Here is a 26480-nt window from a genome sequence, read left to right on the forward strand (position 1 = left end):
ACCCACGTGCCCGTTAATAGATGTAGTGATTCATTTTGTGTGTAAACTTGACAGAGCCACCGGGTGCCCAGATTTTCAGTCAAACATTATTCTGACTGATACAATAGGGAATTGACTAAATAACCTATCATATATGTATTAGGAACAGTACTCAGCTATAGAAAACAAATGGGGATGATTTCTATGAGACCTCCAGGATATACTGAGTCCTGAAAAGATGTCCAGGACGTAGTAAGTGAATAACAGTAAGGCACGGAACAAGAGATACTGTATGCTAAACTTTGCCTAAAAGGGAGGGGAATAAGGATGTGTATTTGTAATTGCTTGTATTTGCACTAAGAAACATTGAAAGGAAACACAAAAGCAGTAAATAAAATCACTCTATTGGGAGTCAAAGTGAACCAGAACAGATATTCATAAATGAATATTTTTTTCAATCCTTTTGGTTTTGGAACCATGTGAATATGTTACTTAATTAAAAAAGTGAATTTCAATTTAAAAATAAATAATACAGTTTCTTTATCATATCACCCTAATTTATTTCTTTTATTGTACTTACCACCATCTGAAAATTTCTTGTTTAGTTATTGGTTTCCTTGTGTTTTCCCTTCTAGAATAGGGGACAATAAATTATAGTTGTGGACCATGTCTAGCCCACCTCTTATTTTGTAAATAAGTGGTATTGGAATACAGCTATTCATTTATCTATTCCTAGGGCTACTTTTGTGCTGCAGTGGCAGAGTTGAGTAGCTGTGACGGAGACCATATGACCCACAAAGCCTAAACTATTTACTATCTAGCCCTTTACAGAGAAAAGTTTGCTGCCCCCAGTCTAGAATGTGAATTCCATCCGAATACAATGTAAGGACAGAAATCTCATCTGCTCTCCCATGTATTCCTCACCACCTAGAACCGTGTCTAGTCATAGCAGCTGCTCCTCAGTAGTGTCACAGGTTGCGTTCCCAGGGAAAACAAGCTGAGATGGAGATCAGTGTGCAGGAGGTTTCTTAGACAACGCTCCTCCAATTGCCTAGGAAGGGAAAGGGCAGGGTGGAGCAGAGGGAGGAGTCTAGCCTCAGTGCAGTCTCCGTGGGTGCCTACCTGAGCGGGAGGACCCTTCACACTCTCTGAATGATTTCAGAGGGCTGGGCCTGTAGAGTCTCACTGGGATCTGTCATTGGATGGGGACTCCCCTGGGAAGGAGGTGTGACCTTAAGGGAAGCAACGTTCTTCAGCCAAAGCTACTCTTGATGTGGTGCCTCCAATGAGGGCTGTCTGCTGGTGGCACACTCAAGAGCTGGGGTAATAAATCTTTCATTATTGGCGGCTGGCGGAAGAATAAGGGAGTGCACACCATGGCACAAGTATTAACTGAATAAATGAACAACTGTGAGAGTGCGTTTATATGCATATGTTCCAATAATATTTTCATCTCTTTTGGAAGTACCGTTCAGTACATTTTATTCTAATAATCTTTCTTTGCACTTTTCAGCATGTGTTTTTAGTTTGTGTACTCTCCGAAGCTGACTCTGAGACAATGATTGGAGTGCAAGTAGTACTTTGGGAGACACAGGGAACACCAGTAGAGGAATGAAGTCAGGCAGGGAAGGGAAGGCAGTCAGTCCACTGCCCGTGGCAATACCGATGAGTGCTGCTGAAAATGGGATTCAGGGAACAGTGCCCATCCAGGCACAGTTTGTCAATGAGTTTGCAGACTACAATCGTTATCAATTCTACCTCATTCTGAAGCTTGGTTTCGGAGCAGAATTAACAGATTTTTTTTTCACTCCCTCAAAATCATTACCTTTAACTTAAAGTTAAGAGCCAACCCCTAGATGGAAAAGTTATGCTGGCACCTGAATGCTACAGAGCAGCTTGGTATTGAAATCTCTTCTCTTATAAGGAAACCTAACTACCAGCTTAGATGTTCTGGAATGGAAGGTGCAGGTTTGCATTTCCTCACAACTTTTCCGCTCTGGGAGTAGCTGACCAGCCGCTGGTTTTATTCCCCTTACTCTCCGATCTAGGTCACCATGCGCCACCATCAACACAAGGGAAGCTGAAAGAGAAATCAAATGGTCACCTAGAATATTTTCACCCGTTTGGGAGATTGCAATCACCTGACCATGTTTTTCAATCACAGGATAGTAATTGTACCACTTTCCTAGGAAGGGTGAGATACTTTCCATGCCAAACTTAAGTTTTTATCCTTTGAATATAGAGATTCTATATTTCTCATTTTAAAACAAAGGTTCCTATGGGAACAAAGTATCAGTTTCTCTTAGCAACCACTGCAGCTTTTATAACATAGATAAACTTGGTTTCCACATGAAGTACTTTCACTAAGAGCATATTGTTACTTACCATAATATAACTAAAGCTTACCATAATATAACTAAAAAAAAATTCTAAGCAGGATACAAAATTACATATCTGGTGTGATAAGTATGTACAAAATAACATTTGTACGAAACACAAAAAGACCTCAAAGTAGTAACCAAACTATTAACTCTTTATTTCTTTGTGTCTACATTTTCTAAATTTTTGTTTTTTGCACAAAATAACTATAGTGCCAAAAAAAGATAACTCCAAGTACAATATAATTGGGTTGTAAATGAGAGAAGGAGGACAGAATTATAGTAAACTCTAAGCTGCTCATCAGAGCACTCTTTTCTCACTGGGATTTCATGATTGTACAACTGGATGGCAGGGTGCAAATCACTTAACCACTGGCTCTTCCCATGAAGTGATAGCTAAGTTTCTTTTCAACTCTAAAATTCATTGATTCTATCATTTTACTTTCCCACAATAATTTTATGTGTGGTGTTGACCCAATATTGGAACAGTTTACAGATTTAGGAGAGCATGAAAATCACCAGGGAAACAAAAGATAAGTGCTGGCAAGGATGTAGAGAAAAGGGAACCTTCGTGCCCTGTTGGTAGGAATGTAAACTACTGCAGCCGCTATTGAAAACAGTACAAAAGTGCCTCAAAAAATTAAAAATAAAACTATAGTATAATCCAGCAATTTCACTTCTGGGTATTTATCCAAAGGAAATGAAATCACTATCTGGAAGAGATATCTGCACCTCCGTGTTCATTGCATTATTACCTATAATAGCCAAGATATGGGAACAACCTAAGTGTCCACAGACAGATGAATGGATTATATATATATACATATATATATACATATATATACATATATACATACATATATATACACATATATATACATACATATATGTGTGTGTGTGTGTGTGTGTATATATATATATATATATATATATATATATATATATATATCGTGTTTCCCCGAAAATAAGACCTAGCTGGACAATCAGCTCCAATGCATATTTTGGAGCAAAAATGAATATAAGTAAAATAAGAGTTAATGGTAAAATAAGACCAGTTCTTATACTCATTTTTGCTCCAAAAGACACATTAGACCTCATTGTCCAGCTAGGTCTTATTTTCGGGGAAACACAGTATATAAAATATATAGTATATATGTGTATATATTATATGTAATATATAACATATATTCTATATATATTCTCTCTATATATGTATATATATTATTCAGCCATTAAAAAGAAGGAAATCTTGCGATTTACAACATGGATGGACCTTTATCATAAAGGCATTATGTTAAGTGAAATAAGTCATATAGAGACAGACAAATATTGTATGATGTCACTTATATGTGAAATCTAAAAATAACGAGCTCATAAAAACAGAATAGATTGGTGGTTGCCAGAGACAAGGGGTGGGGGGTGGGGGAATATGTGAAAGCAGTCAAAAGTTACAAACTTCCAGGTTTAAGATCAGTCCTGGGGATGTAATAATGTACAGCATGGTGACCGTAGTTAATAACACTGCATTGCATATTTGTAAGTTGCTAAGAGATTAGATCTTAAAAGTTCTCATCACAAGAAAAAAATGTATCTATGTGAGGTGATGGATGTTAACTAAATTTATTGTGGTGAATCATTTTGCAATATATATCTACTATCAAATCATTATGTGGTACACCTTAAACTAACACAATGTTATATGTCAATTAGATCTCAAAACTGAGAAAATAAAATTAAAATTAAATGAAAAACGAAACCCACCAGTGGAGCTTCTTAAAAACAGCCGTCTGGACTGCAACCTCATAGATTCTCCATTAGTCGGTTAGACTAGGATCCAGGCATTTGCATTTTTATCACGGCTTCCAGGACATTCTAATATAGACCACATTTGGGAGCTACTGTAATGCCACATGCTTTGTACAAGTCTTGAAGACTTAAAAATTGTCTAATAAAAGGAACTATTTGGCACAAGACGATGAGTCTTCCATGAGACCATCCAACACTAAGTGGTACAATTAGAACTTAGACCAGTTTTTATCCTAAAATATATAACTCAGAGTCATCGATTCACCCCCAACCCCTTGTTACAAGTGCTATAACTTTTGTAGATAGTGTGTTAGAAAACTCAACAGGGAGAGAAAAAGGAACAGGACAGAATGAAGTTTTGAGTTCAAATGAGGCCACAGGAGGTAAGAAGGAAGACCCAAGTCAAGATACAATATAACCCAGTGTCAACAAGATGGCATGGCTATCTCATATGGTCATTTTTTAGGGAAAAGTTCAATGTCCATTTTTATTAGTCTCCCTTTCTAGAGAAGACTAATAGATAAAGAAACACATGTGGGCCATGAAGATAAAAATAAAATCAGTGTGATTTCTCTCGCCACACAACTGGAACTCCATTTCCAAGAGTAGTGTGAAATAATAGAAGCCAAAATTGAACACAGAACTGGCCCCTTAATAGCTATATGACATTGGACATATTTAACCCCTCTGAGCCCTGGTTTATTTATCTGTAAAAGGGAGATCATAAAATCTACCTTGAGGAACTGTTGTAAAGATTATGTAAACAATATACAAGAAGTGCTGGTATGGTGTCTACTGCAGATAACAGTAATTATTATTGTTACTGCTTCAAGATATGAAAATTTTGAAATTAAAATTGTGTTTCCATTTGGAATTACTTAAATTTGTTTAAAGGCAAAATGAAATGTTTTGGTCAAAAACCATTTTATTTTTCCATGGTAGCACTACAAACATTTTTTGGACCAATATGTGATTTCTATGTGCTGAAAGAGTGCGACTGAACATTTTACCCTCCTAGTTTTTGAGAATGAGGTGGAACATGTAAACTTCTCAACAGGTACTGCTGTTGGCATTTGAGCTCTTAGTAGTTAATATAAACCCTGGATCTACAGGGCCTTCAATTTCCTTTACAACAGTTGCCTGAGTAGGATTTATCACCCGTGTCCTGGTACACTCGGGAGGATAGATAAGGTGAAAAGGTCAATCAAGCTGGTGAGACTGGCGCAATGTGAAAATGTTTTTGAGCAAACAGTAGCTTTAATTTTTCCACCCAAATCAAAATACGATGAAGTTATGTTTAGACAGGGCTTGGTTCTAGATCTCAATTCCACTTGTGTAATCTTCAGCTAAATACCTAAAGATTCAGGATTTAGGCGATTTTTCCTCTATGGTAATCACACGCTGTTTGGTTAGCATGAAATAGATGTGTATCTACAAAAAACTGTTAATATAAGCAGAAAGCTGTGAACATAAAAACCCATTAAACTAACATTGGAACCCAGATTAAACCCACAAACGCAAGGAGGTTCAGGGGTTCGGTGGTACTCTCCTTCACTTGCCCTGCTGGTGTGATAGTTGAGACTTGGTGAACTGGAACAGAATTGACAAGGGGCATGCTTGCCATTTCAAGTCTCCCAGATTAAATTGATGTCTTGTTTTTAATTTCATTTCCTTTTTTATTTAAAAAAAGAACTTGTTATTCACATTTTGAAATTATGCTAAAATGTAAGTTAACTGTCCCACCACCGCCTCTCCGCCTGATTGCTCACGGGATAAAACATAAAAGAATTATCAAAAATAGCCCCGATGCCGGCAGCCCAACGCAACCATTAGTGTTGGTTGCTGAGGGCTCTAAGGGACGAAATAACCAGTATCTGGGAATCCCCTACCCAGTGCTATACAAAAAAATCACCAAGATTTTTATACTCAAGTCCATTGCATGTACTGGGAAACAATGCCAGGAGTTCAGTTTATATTTTAAGTGGAAAGTATTGGGGAAATAAAATTAGACTTTGATTTGAGCAAAGATTTAACGCTAACTGCTCTGGGGCTAATCTTGACTCTGTTATTGAGTCGCTGTCATTCTCAGCAAGCCTTTGTGACTCAATTTGACCATCTACGACACAGGAATAAGACAAGCAGCTTTTATTTTTTGCAATTGCTGTACCCTTGAAAACTGGTATGAACCAAATTGTGAAAAATAAAGTTACAAGCTTTCAATATAGTAGAAAACAATATTTTAAGAAACCTCAAGATGAATCCTTTTGTCAAGTAAAGAATCCTTTTATAGTCTATTTTTAAAAACATAAATGCAACTTTCAGTATTATATTCTTTATAACTGGAACACATTTAAAAAAGGGAAAGTATGGTGATTGCTATGGGCATGATGTAATGGGTCAGGCCTAAGGCTTCCCTACCCTTTCCCATCTAAGAAGATTTCTGAATGTCCACCCTGTTCCAGCTCAGCTCCTGCTTCTGGGCTGCGGAGGGAGAGTGGGGTGGCCACAGAGGGGTCTGTAAGTGCCAGATGATTCTTCAGGCAATAAAAAACTCTGAGTTCCTGGGAGGACTAAGGGAATGGGAAGCAAGAACTGGAAAGATGGGAGGGAAGGAGATGAGGTCAGGCTGGGGCTGGTGAAGGTGTTTGGAGGTGATTTGCTAGAGAGCTTGACATATACGAGAAACTAAAGGATGAGTATGATTAAAAGTTGGGGATTGAAGGGGAGAATGACATAAAGTTGGAGAAAGAGACCAGGGCTCTGTCATGCAGGCCTTAAATTTAATCTAACCTCAATGGGAAGCCATTAAGGGCTTAAGCCATGAAGGGTGATGTGACATCCATCTTCTCCTGCCCTCAGAGCTCCTGGTTTTGGAGCCTTCGGTGTTGAATGGAATTATACTACCAGCTTTCCCGGTTATGCAGATGGCAGATTATTGGACTTCTCAGCTTCCATAACCATGTGAACCAATTCCTATAAGAAATTTCCTCATATATAGCTAGTTCTAGATCCTGTTGGTTCTGTTTCTCTGGAAAACCCTGACTAATACAGAAGCTAAATGAGTCACCTCCCCACACATACCATAAGAAGGGGCGGAGTTGAGGTTTTGCCTTGGAAAGTGGTTTACTATTAACACAAGGGATCCAGGGACAAATTACTCAGAGACTTACTCACCCTGCACTCCAGCTGGTGGTGCTGAGGGGCCGTTAGAATTCCCTGAGTTAGCAGAGAAAGCCGGTCAGCAGTGAAGAGAGTGGAGCAGAAACAGTCAGAGGAAAACAAAGAGCACACAGCCCTTGAGAGACTGATTCTAAGTCTATTCATAGCTTTGAAATTCATTTCAAAGTGAGTCCATATGTTTCTTACAATAGCTTCCCCCACCCCTTACGTGCAGTGCCTTGAATCTCTACTTCTTGCAACGGAAAAAAAATCTAATTAAACAACAGAATTAAAATACCCAGGATAGAAATAGCTTCATCATTTTTTGACCTCCAGCAAATGACCACGGTGTTGGGAAATGTGTGTGCCTGTGACTGGTGCTCTTGTTCTGTCCTTCCCTCCCTCCCCATCCTGGGGCGTGTCCTGATAACTGGTTCACGCTTCTCCAGCTGGCAGGTGCCACGCTGCTCACCTCAGGTCTGAAACACATTTCAGATGGGTTCCAGAGCGGAGAAAAGTATATTAATCAAGCACCTAAGAAGCTTAAGACACTTTGCTGGTTGCTGTCAGACTTGTCACCTCCTTGACTCTTTTATGACTACACATGTGGAGTTATAATAGTAGTTTTGCCAAGGAGAAATCTGAGTTCCTCAAAGTTAAACGATATGCGTAGGAAGTAGTAGAGCAGAGGTTAGAACACAGGTCTTGAGGATACCACAGCTTGTGCTCGCTGTGCCAGGCCACCCCCAGCTTCGGAAGTGCAGGGATCAAAGTCGATCGTCAAGTGTTTATACCTACTTGCTGCGGGTCGTGTGTTGTACTCCGGAGGTAGTGCTCCTGGGAGTAGGAGAGAGGAAGAGAAAAAGAGGCAAAAATGCAGTGGAGAAGAACTGAACGGGAAGTGGTAGAAAAGAAAGAAGCAAAGAGGCAAAAGAACACTAGCACACAAGGCGACTGTTAAGTGGGTGACAGAGTGTTGCACAGGGATGACGGAGTTAGTAGGAGAGATGGAAGCCCTTCAGAGAGAGCCGGAATTTCACCTGTGCCTCGCCGTTTTAAAGCTAGCTCTCCACCAACAAGTCCAATCTGGCTCCTGTTTTCCACTCCCACCAAAATAAAAGGCATAACCAACATTAGAATAAAGCGAGGCACTAAATCTGACAGCAGCTGAGTCTAGAAAGCAATCTTTGGCATTTTGTCAGCAATAAAGTATGAGTTTCCGTTTTTAATTTTGGGAAATTTCATATTGCACAATTTACTTTTCCCCCACAGCCGCCAGTGCTGTTTGCTATCCATTTGGTATCTGGACCAAACCCAAGCATTTAGGGGCAGAGACCGCTTTTACTGGTTTGGGCAGCATTGCTTATTGAAGAGAACAGGCCCTGGAGCTGGACTTCATGAGTTCAAACCCTGCCTCTGATACTTGATGAGGGTGTGTCTTTAGGAAAACACTCAAGTCCTCTGTGCCAAACGTCCTACTTCCTAGGGCAGTTGTGAAGATAAAACAGGGTGACTAACCATCCTGGTGTGCCTGGGACTGAAGTGCTTCTGAAGATGCTGGGCATTCAGTGCTACAACTGGGGAAGTCCCAGGCAAACTACGATGAATTGGTCACACAAGGATAAGATAAGATATTGTAGGTAAAGCACTAAAACAGTGAGTGTTCAACAAATGTTAGCCATTGATATTATTTGAACTCACTGTGAATGTGACTATTGTAGTGGTGGTGGTTTCCCATGAACTTGGAGGTCTAGAACTAGAGTCCTGTTTTCTGAAAGGTGAGACCAGTTCCATGTCTCCGATGTCCTGAAATTGCTGGAAACAGGGCAAAGATGAGGGTGGTGTACCTGTGCTGACGGCGAAGTCTGTGCCCAGAGGGAGGGTGAGCCAGACTCCAGCCTCCTCTTCTGGCCTGTAATAAAGTTCCCCTCACCTCCCCTACTGCCCTCCCCACTCTGTGATGGATGCGTCTGGCTACACTGGCTGTCTGGCCAGACTGCATTGGAGATCTAAAGACAATTTGATCTGCTGAGTGAAGAATTTTAGTCTTTGGAGTCAGATTTCCCCTCAGGACACCCTGACTCTCCCCAGGAGTTCCAAGTGAATTTCTGAACACTGCAAGGGCCATCCCTGCACACTCGGGATCTGGTGTCCTGGGGGGTTCCATTTCTTGCAAACTCTTCAAACATTTTATCCCTGAGGGACTTGTGAGTTTCCTCACTGCCTGGTCTCAAATACAGGAGAGAATTTATCTAGGAGGCACATCAATGCAGTCCTTAATTACTTAGGGATCTTAGACTGGCTCGGTTGGTCATGGGCAGCTTGTCCTCTTTAAGCCTTGGCTCCACATTTGCAAAGCTGAGATAAGACTTGCTAAGCACTTACTATGTGTTAAGCAATTGACATTCCGTATCTTTTCTTTTCTTTTTAATTGTACAATTAAATGTTTGGTTAATGTAATTCAATTAGTTGTGACAATGTATGAAGGAATTTCATCTGCTACTGACAGAAAGTTATCAAGATTGTCAGTTACAAATGTTCAGTCCCCTTGTCAGAAAACATCTAGTGTGATATTTTTGAATTTGTAACTTGTAACATTTTAATCAAACAAATACAAATTGCACTTAAGCCATATTTGATTGATTGATTGATTGATTTAGTCTGTTTTTCTGTTGTGTATTTGAAAGTTTTGCCCTATGTATTTTGAGGGTATTTTATTAGGTACATAAAAATTTAGAATTGTTACATATTCCTGATAAACTGACATACAATATCTTAATTAATCCTCAGGATAAACTAAAGGGGTATTTATTTAAAAATCCCATATTATATAGGAATCTGAGGCACAGAGAAATGAAGTAATTTGTCGAAAGTTAAACAGCTTGCAAGTGGCAGAACCACATTCAAACTCGGGAAATCTGGCTCCAGAACTCAAATTTTCAACCAGTATGTTCTGACTCTATGCCCACCTCACAGAATTGTTGTGAGACATAAACTAACACATACAAAGACACTTAGCATATGGTAGGCCCTAAATAAATATTAGATGTTATTGTTGTAAGGGAAGCGGGCTGAAAAGATAGTCAAGGTAAATTGTTCAGCATTAGTATGGCCTTCGTTCACGTCGTACAAGAATAGCCAGTGAGTCTACTAAACCAGCCTGACACCATTAGAAAAATTTAACAAGTATTTGTTGAACATGTGTTCAGTGACTACTACTACCAAACGAACTTGGGGTACAGCTATGAGCAAAACCAGACACTATTTCTAGACCCCTGAAGGTTACAGCTCAGAGAAAGAGATAACAATTGAACAAATCATTCTACTCAAAAAAGGGGGGAGAGGAATAAATGAATAACCCAAAAAGGAAATGAAGAAAAAAAATTTCATTTGCAATAACATCAAAAGAATAAAATACTTAGGAATAAATTTAACCAAGGAGGCAAAAACTTGTACATTTGAAAACTACAAAACATAGCTGAAAGAAATTAAAGAAGACACAAATAAGTGGAAAGGCATCCTGTGTTCATGGATTGGAAGACTTAATATTGTTAAGAGGCTAATAATACCCAAAATGATCTATCAATTTAATGCAATCCCTATCAAAATCCAATGGTGCTTTTTTCAAAAATAGAAAAATTCATCTTAAAATTCATATGGAATCTCAAGGGACTTCAGAGAGCAAAAACAATCTTGAAAAATAACAAAGTTGGAGGTCTCACCCTTCCTGATTTCAAAATTTATTACAAAGCTGTAGCAATCAAAACAATGTTGCACTGTCATAAAGACAGACATGTAGGTCCATGGAATAAAATACAGCCCAAAAATAAAGCTTTGCATATATGGTCAAATAAATTCTTGACAAGGGTACAAACACTATTCAATAGGGAAAGGGACTTTTTAGCAAATAGTGTTGGGAAAATTGGACATCCACATGCAAAAGAATGAAGGTGAATCTTTACCTTACACCATATACAAAAATTAATTCAAAGTGATCAAAGACCTAAATATAAGAGCTAAAATTATAAAACTCTTAGAAGAAATATAGGGGAAACTCCTTGACATTGGATTTGGCAATGATTTCTTGGATATGACATCAGAAGCAGAGCAATAAAAATAAAAATAGATAAACTGGACGACAACAAAATTAAAAACTTCTGTGCATCAAGGGACATAATCAACAGAGTGAAAAAGCAACCTACAGAATGAGAGAAAATATTTGCAAATCACATATGTGATAAAAGGTTGATATCCAGAACATATAAAGAACTCCTACAACTCAACTACAAAAAACCCCAAAAAACAAATAACCTGATCAAAAAATGTGTTAAGGACTTGAATAGCTATTTCTGCGACCAAGACATACAAATGGCCAATAAGCACACGAAAAAGTGCTCGAGGTCACTAATCATAAGGGAAATTCAAATCAAAACCACAATGAGCTATCACCTCACATGCATCAGGATAGCTACTATCAAAAAAAACAAAAAACAAAAATAACAAGTGTTGAGGGGAATGTGGAAAAACTGGTGCCTAGTGTAGTCAAATTCATAAAGATAGAAAGTAGAAGAGTTGTTGCCAGGGGCTGAGAGGAAGGGAGAAAGGGGAGTTGTTGTTTAATGGGTACAGAGTTTCCATTTTGCAAGATGAAAGGAGTTCTGGAGACGAATGGTGGTGACGGTTGCACAACAATGGGAAAGTTGTTAGGCATACACTACTCAACCGTATGCTTAAAAATGGTTACGATGGTAACTTTTTTGTTACAGATCTTTCACCACAATTAAAAAATACATTTAGAAAGAAGAGAGGAATATAATTGTAATGAATGCTGCAATGGATTTAGATCCAAGGTATATCTAAACCGGATCTGATGTGGGGAGTGGTGCAGGATGATAGGGGTTTGCTAGGGAAGAAAAGCAACAAAGAGAACTGTATATACTAAGTCTGTGTGGTGAGGAAATAAATCTTCAGTCACTTGAGATGCTTTATCAGTTATCGACTAGGTACAAACACTTGTTTTCACCTGGTTACTTCTGTTTGTTTGTTTTTTATTGAGACATAACTTACAAAGATTGCATAAATCTTAAATGAATAGCTTAATAAATTTAGTACCTTTGAATCAAGTAACCATCAGAAAAGGTATGATCATGCTTCCTTTCCCCCTTCCTTGCCCTTCCCCTGGAGGCAGTTGGTGGGGCTGGGGGCTGAGGAGAGACATCAGTAGGGAGCAGGTCCAGATGGAAGGTGACTAAAGAGATATGACAACTAAATATAACCCGTGATCCTGAATTGAATTTTGGACCAGAAAGGAAAAAGAGATGTTGTTGGAACAGTTGGTGAAATTTGAATAGAGTCTCTGGATTGGATGGCAGTGTTCTATCAATGCTAACTTCCTGATCTGAATGTTGCATTGTGGTCATGTAGAACTGTGTCACTGCCTTTGGAAAATAGGCCCTGATGCCCTTAGGGGATTGATGGGCATCATGTTGAAAACTTGCTTTCAAATATTCAGAAAAAGAATAATAATGAGTGTGTATGTGGATCTATCTATCTATATCTACATTTTTAGAGAGAGAACACAAATGTGTTGAAATGTTAATAAATGGGATGTCTGGGTGAAGGACATATGAGAGTTGTGTGTCTTATCTTGCAACTTTTCCAAAATTTTGAAATTATTTCTAGATAAGTTATTTTACAAAGACATTGTCTATGATTGAAATGAACCACGAGTGATGCAGGAAGTAACAGAGGTGAGACCAGAAATGAAGATGAACATTTGTCTATCACTGAATTTGAAAAGGAAGGTATGAGAGAAAAGAACTTTTAGGTTTCCTTTAGCTCTCTCCAGAGTGAAGTAGGCTAACCTGCAAATAACCTACTTGTGGTTAGAATAAATTAATAAATATGCATTCTGATTCAGCATGTGCTTTGCTTAGCATGAATTGGTCATCAGATCTGGGAATACAGGTCACCCTCTGGATCATGGCCCAGCACCAACCCTGAGACAAGTTATGTACCAACCCACCTCCCCAACACTGCCTTTTCCAGCTTCAGAAAATTAAGGATGAAGGAAACCTACCAACAGAATCTTACCTGTAATGATGACAGACCTGGGCAAAGTTGTAAATCCAGAAGGTGCTGAAGTGAAACTGGAACAAACACGTGCTGCTCGATGTCTTCATCCATCTGCAAAATCAGCAAAGGTCCGATTCAAGTCTGGGCATGAATCTCTGGGTTTCCACACACACCTATCAAATGAAATGCAAAGAAGTGAGCTCCTCAGTATGCAGTACTGTGGGAGATTTACGTAGGAAGCGTCTTGGGAAAAGGGAGAGACAGATGAGGCCCAAACCTGTCATTGACACAGGTGCTGTGCCGGATGGACACACGTGGGGATGGGGCAGCTGTACTGACCAACACGTGGCTGCTACCAGCGTTCAGGTTGGATGCCCTTGTGTAATTATATCACATAAACAGGTTCATTTGTTTGTTTTTAAAAATAGATTAGAAACTGGAAGTATACTTTTATATATTCTTTGGGGAAATGGCTATAGGATTAGTGAACTCAACTCAGTGACCCTCAAAAAACTCCTAAGCTAGGTTGAAGAAAATAATTCCATTTCAGGTACATTATTATTAGAATAAAATCATCCAGGTTTTCTATTCACAGTAATTTGAATGTTGTCAGATTACTTCTGTCTACAGGCAAACTTTTTCAAGTTTCTTAAGCAAAGATGTAATGGAAGCTGAATATAATCAGTTTATTGACTAAAACATCTTTTTAAAGTGACAGAAAGAAGCGAAAGACATTTAAATTTTACTTATTTGAGAAAAATCTAGGCATCACGGTAAGTTCTGAGGAGGGAAAGGTAACATGGTTATTCTTTATTAAAGGGAAAAGAAAGCAATATTATTACTACTACTACTACCACTGCTGCCCGACTACTACCCTACTACCGTACTGCTACTACCCTACTACTACACTACTACTGCTGCTGCTGCTACTAACTCCCTTCCCTGTTTCCTAGGTGAAAAACAATCTGGTTCTCAACCCCAAGTTCCTTATTTCTCATCCTTAACTCTCATCCTGAAACTTCAAAATTTGAGTCCCATCCTAGCTTTGATTTTCCTGTAATCCAGTCAGTTTTCAAGTCTCACTTTTCAGAGCAGAGATCCAGATGGTCCTTCCCCCATTCCCCAAATAATGTTTAATTCTCAAAATGGGCACAAAATGTCTGCCTTTCTCCTGCCCATCCATGGCTACCTCTCATGGAGTTCTGGATTCTCACCCTGTTTCTTCATCCACACCCAGTGCTCCTGCTGTTATCTGCTCTATTCCCTCGTCCCCAGTTTCTTCCTTCACTCACGTTACTACCTCTTGGCCCCTCTCCATTCCACCATGGACCCACTTCTCCCATTCATTCTCCTCTTCCCCTGCAATGGGTCTAGAATTCCCTGATGTCCCACCAGACCTTTCCTTGTCAGAGGATGCTGTTCCCAGGCCCCTCTTCCTTGCTCTCCTTGAGTTGCTAGTTTCCAGACCTTGATCCCTCCTGATCACTCCATTCCATCTTCTTCATGAACTCTCCCTTTGCCCACAGCCATCCTCAATACAGCTGTTCCTCAAAGGACCAGCCTTGGCCCTCCTTCCTATTCACTCCACCACTTACCAGAGTGATTTTACACTTCTCCTGCATCCTATAATTGGTTCTTCCCTCTGATTGTCCCCCGCCCCTCACCTCCCACATGCAAAAGACTGCAAAACCCTGAATATTTCTCAATTCATCCTCCTCATCTTGGTTCCAGCTCTACTCACTGCCTTGGTTTGGGCTCTCGTACTCTTGTCCTTGGATTTTTGCTATTGTCTCCAGCCTCACCAGGCCCCTTCCAATAGCTAATGCTGATTCTAAAACTAAACCTGTTTATGCCTCTTTGACAACTGGAAATGGGTCAATGAAAATCATCCATCCAGAAACATTTTAATTTGATGTAGTACTATTTGTTTATTTATATGTTTCCTTTGCTCACAGAAGTATATCTTAATAGACATCACTGACAGTGTTGTCAAAGTGTTTACTACCTATGTTTTCTTCTAGGAGTTTTATGGCTTGAGGTCTAAAGTTTAATTGTTTAATCCATTTTGAGTTTATTTTTGTATATGGTATAAGAAAGTGGTCTAATTTCATTTGGATACATTTTTTTTTTGCCTGTATCTGTCCAGTTTTGCCAACACTACTTATCCCATTGTATATCCTTGCCTACTTTGTCATATATTAATTGACCATATATGTAAGGATCTATTTCTAGGCTCTCTATCCTATTCCATTGAACTATATATCTGTTTATATGCCAGTACCATACTGTTTTTATTATTGTAGCTTTGCAGTGTAGTTTAATGTCGGGGAGCACTTTGTTCTTTCTCAAGATTTCTTTGGTTATTTGGGGTCTTTTGTGATTTCATATAAATTTTAGGATTGGTTGTTCTAATTCTGAGCGGAATGCCATTGATATTTTAGTAGGGATTGCATTGCATCTGTATATTACTTTAGGTAGTAAGGACATTTTAACAATATTGATCCAATCCATGTATTAATTGATTAATACAATTCATCAATCCAATTAGTTAATTAATTCAATCCATGGAGCAAGGTATATCCTTCCATTTATCTGTCTCTTGTTCAACCTTTCTTTAATGTCTTTTGGTTTTCAGAGTACAGGTCTTTCACCTGTTTGGTTTGAATTTATTCCTAGGTATTTTATAAGTTTTGATGCAATTATGAATGGGATTGTTTTCTTAATTTCTTTTTCTGATCATTCATTATTGGTGTATAGAAATGTAACATATTTCTGTGTGTTGACTCTGTATCTTGCAACTTTACTAAAGACATTTATTAGTTTAAATAGTTTTTTGGTAGAATCTTTAAGGATTTTCTATATACAGTATCATGTCATCTACAAATAATGAGAATTTTATTTCTTCCTTTCCAATGTGGATGCTTTTTATTTCTTTGTCATGTCTGATTGCTGTGGCTAGGATTTCCCACACTATGGTGAACAGAAGTGGTTATAGTGGACATCTTGATCTTCAATGAAAGGCTTTCAGCCTTTCACCATCGAGTATGATATTAGCTGTGGGTTTGTTATATATGGCTTTTATTATGCTTAGACATGTTCCTTCTATACCCACTTTGTTGAGAGTTTTTATCATAAAAGGATTTTGAATTTGGTCAAATGCTTTTTCTGTATCTATTGAGATGATCATGGTTTTTAACCTTTAGTTCGTTAATGTGATGTATCACATTCATTGATTTATGGATGTTGAACCACTGTTGCATGCCTGGGATGAATTCCATGTGGTCAATACACCCTTTTCATGTATTGTTGAATCCATTTTGCTAATATTTTGTTGAGAATTTTTGCATCTATATTCACAATTTTGCACAGTGAAGGTAACCATCAACAAAATAAAAAAGACAACCTACTGAATGGGAGAAAATATTTGCAAATGATACATCTGATAAAGGGTTAATATCCAAAATATATAAAGAACTCATGCATTTTAACACCAAAAACAAAACAGAACTACAACAACAAACAATCCAATTAAAAAATGAGCAGAGGACCTGAATAGACATTTCTCCCAAGAGGACATACAGATGGGCAACAGACATATGAAAAGATGCTCAACATCACTAATCATCAGGGAAATGCAAATTTAAAACCACAATGAGATATCACCTCAGACCTGTCAGAAGGGTTGTCATTAAGAAATCAACAAATAACAAGTGCTGGTGAGGGTGTGGAGAAAGGGGAACCCTGGTACACTGCTGTTTTGTAAATTAATGCAGCCACTATGGAAAAAAGTATGGAATGGAGATTCCTCAAAAAATTAAAAATAGAGCTTCCATACAATCTAGCAATTTCACTTCTGGGTATTTATCTGAAGAAAACAAAAACACTAATTCAAAAAGATATATGCACCTTATGTTCATTGCAGTATTACTAGTAATTGCCAAGATATGGCAGCAACCTAGATGTATGGTAAAGAAGATGTCACACACACACACACACACACACACACACACACACACACACTGCAGTATTATTCAGCAGTAAAAAACTGAAATCTTGCCATTTGCAACAACATGGATTGACCTTAAGGAGGTACTCTGCTAAGTGAAATAAGTCAGACAGAGAACGACAAATACCATATGATCTCACTTATATGTGGAATCTGAAAAACCAAAATAAATGAATAAACAAAACAAAACAGAAACAGGTCCATAGACATAGAGAACAAGCTGAAGGTTGCTAAAGAGGAGAGGGTGGAGGGATGGGAATAACAAAAAAAATTAAAAATATATAAATAAAATTTTTCCAATTGGTTGGACAAAACTGATAAATCACAGTCACTATAATTTACAAAAAAAAAAGAAAGAAGGAAGGAAGGAAGGAAGGAAGGAAGGAAGGAAGGAAGGAAGGAAGGAAGGAAGGAAGGAAGGAAGGAAGGAAGGAAGGAAGAAAGAAAGAAAGAAAGAAAGAAAGAAAGAAAGAAAGAAAGAAAGAAAGAAAGAAAGAAAGAAAGAAAGAAAGAAAGAAAGAAAGAAAGAAAGAAGGCCAGCCAGCCTTTCCAGTGTCTCTGGAGAACCGTGAAGACGACACAAGGTAAACTCCTGCAGTGCATCAATTTTAATCAAAGATTTTGAGTGTGGGAGAGGAATTTTTAGTCCCGATGGTCACAGATTGTTAAAAAGATTTTACAGTAAAATCAACCCATATACATCATAGAGGACAACAGAAGTTCAGTTGAATTATTACCATGTAACAGGAGAGTTCAAAGACATTTTGTGCTTCGACAAGGCCATGCGGCACCATGTTCCAGTTGGTTAACGGTCTGTCTCCTCTGCCATTTTGAGCACGTCCTTGGAAAAGTTCGAGGGGCATTATGCCCTATGGATGAAATTAAATTTCCATGCTTCTGATCCATGTCTATCTACCTTTCTAGTCCCATATTCTATTGGCTGTTACTTCTAACCATCTACAATTCTTTTACTTTCGCCATTGCAATTTTCCTGCCTGGAATGACCTCCCGACCTCTACTTTTGACATCCCTCAGAATCTAGCTCTGTTAACACCTCCTCCAGGAAGCCATCCCAAACTCTCCTAGGCTGACTAGTTGCCGATGCCCTTTGGGCCCTTAGCGAGCTATGCTAACTTGTTTACCTATTCATCTTTCCCACTAGACTCCTGGAGTGTGAGGGCCCTGACAGGCGTTTTGCTGTGTCTTTAGAGGTTAGAAGAGTGCTTGTAAATAGTCGGTGTGTGCTCAGGAGCTGTCTGAAAAAAGTAAAGACAGGCAGGTAAACAGTTGCTTTCTAACAGGTACAAAGCCTTGGACAATGGGAGGGGAAAGGAAAGAAAAAACTATATTTTGAAAAAAATGAGTCAGCATAACAATGACCCTTCCTCACTGTAGGACTCAATGCTCCTTGCTAACCAGCAGGCAGGGACACCCATTCCTTCCACTTCTGACCTACTCCTCTTGATATCATAATAATTTACTCTTGCCCAACTCTCCAATACTTGGATGCTTTGGTCAGACCAAAGTCCATCCTCTGGGGAACCTTTTATTTTGAATGTCCAGCCACTTTGCCACCTATCTGAATCCTTCCCAGCTTTAACATTCAACTCAAATTCCACCTTCTCAAACCTTTCCTGGCTGTTCCAACTCTCATAATTTTTTTTCCCCTCTTAACACCTACAACACTTAAGTTCTTATTAGAGTTTAATTACACACGTCTTGAATTTTATAACTTTTACTGGCTTTCTTTATTACAGAAGTAATACTTTTATATTAGAGGGGAAAAAATAAAAACCCATTAAGCAAAAAGAAAAACCATTCGTAAGCTCTTCATCTTGAGAGAACCACTTTAACACTGTGTATATATCCTTCCAGACTTTTTTCTAGGCATGCTTAGACAACTTTTCCACAAATGGGATCAGGCTATTTTGCATACTGTTTTTAAAATGTACTAACATGCCAATGTGCATACTTCTTTAACATCATATTTGATGAATCCATAGTATTCAATTTTATATATGCACCACCACTGATAAGGCAATCCTCTACTGTAAGGCATTTAGACTTTTTCCATTTTATTTTGCCATTATACAAAAAAAAATATTTCTGTACAGTCTTAATTTTTCCATTAATATAAATTCCAATGCATGTAATTTCTATGTAAACAATTTTAAATGTTATTATGAGCAATTCATTAAACGACAAAAGTAATTTAATATAAAATTATTGCATTTGTCAATTTGTTTATTTATGTTTGTTTTGACTATTCACTTAGAATTTTTTAAGTTCCTTGAGGATAGGATCCAATGTTTTCTAATTTTTCATCTCTCATCAGTACAACAGATGTTTAATCATGCACATTGAAGAATTATTTTATTTTATATCACTTAAAGTTTTAGATCATGGTGGCATTTATCCTTTATTATAAAAACAGCCCTTGGCCTATGTCACTATAGATAGTGATATGAGAACGTCTTTTCCTCTTAAGGACTGTTTCCAAAGTCCTTCTGAGGAACTGGGATGATCTTTGGGGGAGATAGAGATGGGACAAGAGGTGGGTAGTTAAGATAAAAAAGGCTGCCAGCCAAATTAATAGCTAGAAGTAAAATTTGTGTGTGATCCTAGTTACTCTGGAAAATTACAGTGCTCTCTAGTTTGGAATACACTGATAATTTTTCAAAACTCGTGCAAGACTTTATGCAATGAGAAATGACTCTTCTTGGCAGTGGAATGCCCATGAAGACTCTAATAGTAACCCTCAAGTTGCCTCTGTGCTCCGTGGTAGTCCTGCTTTATCACCTTGCACTAGTCCATACCTTTTCTCTCTCCTCCAGCTCCCACACCCTTCTCCACCATCAGCTGATGAGCTCCCTTCTCAGCCTCCTGAGCAAACAGAATCACGCAGACAATGACCCTCTGCATTTCCTCCTACCACAAACCAGCCTCCCTGCGCACCCCCACCATAACTTACCTCCTGCTGCTAGGGACGAACTGACCCCACCCTTTAAATAAATTCCATTCTCTGACCTAAGGACATCACTCCAGAAGTTATCCCCCGTTTCTTTACATCAATGGTTTTCCCTCTTGACAGGATTATTCCCAGCAATGAACTCTAATTTCTCCATGACCCTCGGCTCACTTCCCTATTTTCTCTTTCACAGCAAAGCTCCTCTAAGGAATGGCCTACACCCATTGCCTCCTCTTCTTCCCGCCCCCCACAAATCCACTCCAGCCAGGGTTTGTCCCTAGCATTCCCCTCTGTCAGATACCAAATTTAAAAGTCAGTGATGTGTTCTCATCTTATTTATGAGATGGCCCATCAGCAGCACTGACACAACCGGTTACTCCCTATTTCTCAAAACATTCTCTTTTACTTGACCCCAGAACGCTACACTCCCCTCTCCCCTTCTCTTACTGGCTGCTGTTTCTCAGCCATCTTGGCCAGATCTCTATTTTCTTCATCTTCTGACCTCTAAATGTTAGAGTGCCCCAGGTCTCAATCCTCAGAACTCTCCTCCACCTATGTTCCCAGATTCTCTATGCTGATGACACACAGATTTGTATTTCCAGTCTGGATTTCCCTCCTGAAGTTTGGATTCCCGTGTTTAATTGCCCAATCGACTTTTCCACTGAGATATCTCACAGGCCTCAGAAATTTACTATATCCAAACCCAAACTCCCGATCTTCCCCTATCCTCTTACCTGCTTCCCCTATAGCCTTCTCCATATCAGTAAGTGGAATCTTCATCAATCAGCTGTTCAGGCTAGAATCCAGAATTTCCTTTGACTCCTTTCTCTCACATCCTACAATTGAGTCAGCAAGTCCTGTCTGGTTTATTCTGAATATATATCTAGATTCCATTTATAGCTACAATGTAGTCCAAATTACCATCACCTCTCTTTTAGCCTATCTCAATAGTTTCTACTTGGTTTCTGTGCTTCTACTCTTGTACTCCCTTCCACTTAGCAAACAGAATGATCTTTTAGGAGATAAGGCCAGGTCATGTCCTTTCTCTGCAAAAACCCTTATAAATGTCTTCCAGTTTCACCTAAATATAAAGCTGTTGGCTATCCCTCGGGCACCATCTCCTGTTAGTCTCACCTGGAACATGCCAAGTCCACTCTACCTCAGGGCCTTTGCACTTGCTCTTCTTAATATCTGAAAAGCTTTCTCCCAGGATAGTTGCAGAGCTTGTCCCTCACTTCATTCACATCTCTGTTCAAATGTCCTCTCATCAGGGATATCTTCCCTGACCCAATCATCCTAAGAATGGTACCACCCCATCACTCCTGAGCTCCTTTACCTACTTTATTTGCTTTCATAGCACTCTTCACTTCCAGGTATTATAACATACTATATATAGGTATATATAGGTATATATAGGTATATATAGGTATATATAGGTATATATAGGTATACATATAGTGGAGAGAGAGAGAGACAGCGAGAGCGAGAGAGCGAGGGGGGGGGGGCTCATTGTCTGTCTCCCTCCCTATTCCAATCTTATGACTAGAAAGAGATTTCTACATCTGAGCTTATAGAATAGCACCTGCCACACAATAGATGGCTCAACAATTGTTGAACAAATCACCACTCTAAGCTATTAAAATTTCATTAGTTCTCCTAAATGTCACCCGTGCAGGACTGAGCTGAGGCTTTATGGTTTAGGTACACTTCAAGACATCTAGTTTTCAAATAATAAACTTTAGTTGTAATTCCGAGGAATTTGCCCAATGAGTAGAATTCAGTTTCTTCTTAACGGAACTTCCTTCAGTACTCTGACTCCTCCTGGCTTGGGCATTCTCCATCTAAACATCCCACTCCATTCTCTCTCGTTGGATGTTAACTTTGCCCTGCTATGTCTTATTCAAAGTACCACATTTAAAATTCTGCCTATGGTTTCAGGGCGGGAATTCCCACCCATTCTCATGAATTATTTTCACTTTCCCATTCCCAAATTCCGAGAAAAGTGGGTCGGGAAATCGGGACACTGGGCTCTTTGAACCCAGGTGGTTGGTAGTATCAGCTGTCACTTTGTGGAAACGATTCATCGTGGAGAAGAGAAAACAGTTTATATCTCGGGATTCGGGAACAGGAAAGCCAAAAAAAATTCCTGAGAACGGGCGGGAATTCCTGCCTGGAAACCCTAATTCTGCCTAAGGAAAACCATTGTATCTTTTCAACATCATCAGATACTGTACCGGGATGCTGAGGAGCAAAAACATCTAAGACCCAATAACTGCTTCCTTCTTTCTTCTGTCTTCCTTTCCTCATTTTTGTTTCTAGGATATTTTAATTTTTCCTATTTTATAAGATCAAGGTGATTTGTAGATATAAAGTTTACTGAGTTCAATTCTATGATACAAAGTAATGGTCCCTGGAAATCAGATCCTGCTTAGAAATGTATCACAGATGAAGCCTATATTCCGGACCAACACACACATGTAATTAGGTAGGAAAAGAAAGAGTGTATCAGAGAAGGTTGAACGTTGCAAGCATGGGAAATAAGTGGACCTCTACTCAAGTTACTGCCTCGAATACACAGAGGGAAGGGCCTGCGTCTGTCTCGCATTGTAAATGCCTGAAGTGCCCACAGTGGCACCACATACCTAGGGAATGGCCAACGAACATTCTCGAGGAAGGTGCTAGGCCAGCCACAGCCTCACCTCTCCAGTCGTACTGTTAAAAGAGTGTCCAGTGCTTGATTTACGATGCTCATTTCATAGAATCCTGTATATGTTTTACAGGATTTAATCCAAATAACCCATTTCTAACTCTGGAAAATAAAATAATTCCCTACTAGACTTCAAGCTCCTCTAAGGCAAAGATTCTGTCATATTCACAGCCACAGAGGCACCTGATTGCAGTCTTGGGTGTGACCTTAGAGGTCAACTAGTTCTAATCCAACCTCCTGGAATGAGTGGATGATAGAATCTATCACAGCCGCATTCGATGTTTTTCCTCTCTAATTGCTATCCCCTACTTTTATGTCATACTTGAGAATTTCAAACTAAAACAGCTCCGGTTTGAGTCTTTGAAAAATAGGCAAGTTGAAATGACCACATAGCCTTTATTATATCCATCTGGGACCAGAAGCAAGGTGGCAAGGTCAGCTTGCAGCAGTATCTCCCCCCACTCCCACCCCCACGCTCACCCGATGTGACCAGCTCCACTTGCAGCTGGGCAGCCATGGCCTGCTTGAAATGAAATGAATTTACATGACCCTCATAGGGATTTTCTCAAGCCTGGCTCTTGTGAGAAAAACATGTCGTGGTGCTTATTAAAATGCATGAAGTTATCACACTGACACTCGCACGCTTACGAGAATAAGGAATACAGAAACATCATCATCCATCAGATGATAAGAAATGGCCCCACCAGGGCAGACCAAGGATCAGTATTCTGTCCTTATTAGGGGGCCAGACAGGGACCTCAGAAGCAGAGTGTTTCATCAAAAAGGGCACCAGACCCAAAGTCAGCAGACCTAGGTCTGAGACTTTTCGTCATCTGAACACTGGAGAGGCTAGCAAAGAAAATCTCCCAGCGTGGCTCTAGAGCTACAATACAGGTTGACGCTCTGCAATACTGTTAGAAAAATGAGCTTGGCCCTTTCAGCTTCCTTTCCACCATCTCTTAGCTTTCCACATAGATATTCAAAACTGGGCCTTCTAAAACTCTGCCCTCAAACGAAGGTGGTTCAGAGCAACACTTTAGCTGATATCACAAGACTCCCAGGGCAATGCTTCACTGCTTCCTCAGCATATGCCAGTGCCCATTTTACGTTGGGGAGGGGGGAATTTATGATCTTTCTCTCAGTAGAGCGAGCCAAAGTTTTATAATATTCATTAAAAATCAGCACCACATGTAATAATATGGAATACTGCCTGTACACAAGGGGGCCAAGTTATAGGTGTTCAGGGAAACGTGGCAGAATTTCCTGGCCTTCGCAGGGGTAAATTTGCAGGCACCAGCACTAGTCTAACACAACCTTCTTTTATAGCAAATGTTCGTTCAGTCTAAGTCCTAATTACTTTCTGTAAAATCCTAACCACGATCAAGCTTTTCTTCTGACAGGACAGCCACACGATGGCCTTAAAATGCAGCAGCAACACCCTGGCAGCCTCCAGAGTGAGAGGCAGGGGAAAGGCTGGAACCCAGTAGGCGCTGGGGCTGAAGCTGGGGAGACTGGCTTTTCTGCGCCCGTTCTAAAATCCTGGTGTGGGGGACTTAGAGATTCACTCAGTGGGACAGGCCGAGCCCCTCCAAAAGGATTCAAATGTCAACATCGCTATTGGGTTGGAAGCTATTCTTCTTCGCCCCATCTCCACCCAAAACGGGGCCGGGTCAGCTTTGTGGGAGCCCCGGAGCATCTTTTCTTGCCCTTCCTCAGGAATGCTAGACAACGCAAGAATCCCAGATCTGGAGGTCTGGCTCCCCTTCCTGGGTGTAGTGTCCTGGGCTCTGCCCCCCTCCCCACGTGCCACACCATTCCTCACCACACAACGTCCCCACACCCCACTAGACCCCAACCCTTGCCTTGCAAGGCCCCTGCGAGTCCCGGGCCAGGCCGGACGGAGTCAGGCGGTCAGTTGGGCCGGGAGCAGGGGGCTCTCTAGGCCGCATGGCCGCACAAAGCCCGGAGAGCGGCAGCGGCGGCGGCTGGGTGAGGCGCGCCCCCTCCCGCGAGCCGGCTGAGCGCGCGCACCCGCCCTCGCCCCCCGCCCCCCGCCCCAGCCCCCGGAGCGCCATTCGCGGAGCGACTTACGCCAGTCGCCAGGCGTACGGCGCCCCAGCGGCCGGGGAGGTGCGCTGCCCGGCTCCCGTAAAGTTATTGTGAATGGGGAACGGGTGACGTCAGCGCCGAATGTCAACAATGTAGCGATTGAGAGTGTGGGCGTTCCGGGGAGAGCGCGAGCTGCGCTGCGCCGAGCAAACAGCGCCGAGCCGCCGCCGCCTCACCACCAGCAGCCGTGGCAGCCGCGATCGTGCGCGCCCGGGGCTGCGCCCGCCGCCGCCCTCGCCACCCGCCTGCCCACTCCCGCCGCCGCCGGGCTCTCGCTTTCTCCCCGGCTTCCCCTCGATCATTCCCCTCCCCCTTCCCGGCACCCTCGGGGGACTGGGAACGAGCTGCCATGTGATGCGTGTCCTCTCCTCGAGCTTTCGGTGACCCCCGAACCGACCACCGCGCCGGCCGCCGGGAGGGGGCTGCGGGCTGCGAAGGCGCGGGGAAGAGGAGGCGGAAAAGAAGGCAAAGTTCTCTGGAGAGGTGAGTCCCCCGCCCCGGGCTCGGGCGCCGGGCGGGGCGGCGGGGCAAGTTTGTGGGGGCCGTGGGGGAGCGGGGCGGGCGCGAGGCGTGGGGAAGAGGCGCGGGAAGAGAGCCGCGACCGCCGGCGCGCAGCGGAGCCCCCGGCGCGGAGCCCCCGGCCCGCTTTTATGGCATTTTCTAGGAACTGGAAAGGGGTGGGAGCCGGGCGGGCGGACGCGCCGCGGCAAATGTGCGCTCTCTCGCCTGGCTGTTTACCGCGGGCGAGGCGGCATTGTATTTTGTTCGCGTCGACGAGTGTTTTGGAACAGCAGGGGGAGGAGGAGCAGAGGGTAATAAGTCAGGCGTGGGGAGGGCGGGCTGGAGCGAGGCGCGCCTCCGCGCCACCCGGGGCAGCTGTCAACCCCTCGGCCCCGCTCCGGGCGCGGAGAGGCCCCGGCGCCCCGGCCCCCCGACCGTGATCTCCGCGCCCGGCCAGACCGCCGCCAACCCGACCGCGGCGTCGGCGCCCGGTGCTGCGCTGCGAGGACCCCGGCCGCCGCGCTTTTGCGTGTGGCTGTCAGTGGCCGCAGGATAATCGGGACCACGGCGACTGGCAGGACATCAAAGCCCAAGTTTAGAGTCCGGGGAAGAGGCAGATTGGGGCCTTGCAGTGCCGAGCTCGGGCTGCGCGCTGGCCGGAATCCCTACTAGCCAGTGACCGGGTTATCGGAATGCGTCTCTGGGAAGGCTCGTGCCAGCAGAGAAGGGAACCTTGCACATCCCTCCTCCCAAGATTCTGCATGAAATCAAAGTCAAACACACACAGACACA

General features: G+C 41.4%; 1 protein-coding gene and 1 long non-coding RNA gene across 2 annotated transcripts in view; one reads left to right on the top strand and one right to left on the bottom strand.

Moving 5' to 3' along the window:
* Positions 1-259: 259 nt before the first annotated feature.
* LOC308493030 lies at positions 260-25258 on the bottom strand. The gene is made up of 3 exons (XR_013992600.1): positions 25170-25258; positions 13416-13570; positions 260-2059 (listed from the first exon to the last, which is right to left on the bottom strand). It is a non-coding gene; the product is annotated as an uncharacterized lncRNA (long non-coding RNA).
* Positions 25259-25266: 8 nt separating this feature from the next.
* The window catches only part of BACH2 (BTB domain and CNC homolog 2), a 327340-nt gene continuing 326126 nt past the window's right edge, over positions 25267-26480 (top strand). Inside the window, exon 1 of the mRNA XM_081038640.1 lies at positions 25267-25670. The gene's annotated coding sequence lies outside the window, so the exon portion shown is untranslated. The remainder of the gene's footprint in view (positions 25671-26480) is intronic.

This window comes from Rhinolophus hipposideros, assembly GCF_964194185.1.
Source record: "Rhinolophus hipposideros genome assembly, chromosome: 3".
NCBI classification, from domain to species: domain Eukaryota; kingdom Metazoa; phylum Chordata; class Mammalia; order Chiroptera; family Rhinolophidae; genus Rhinolophus; species Rhinolophus hipposideros.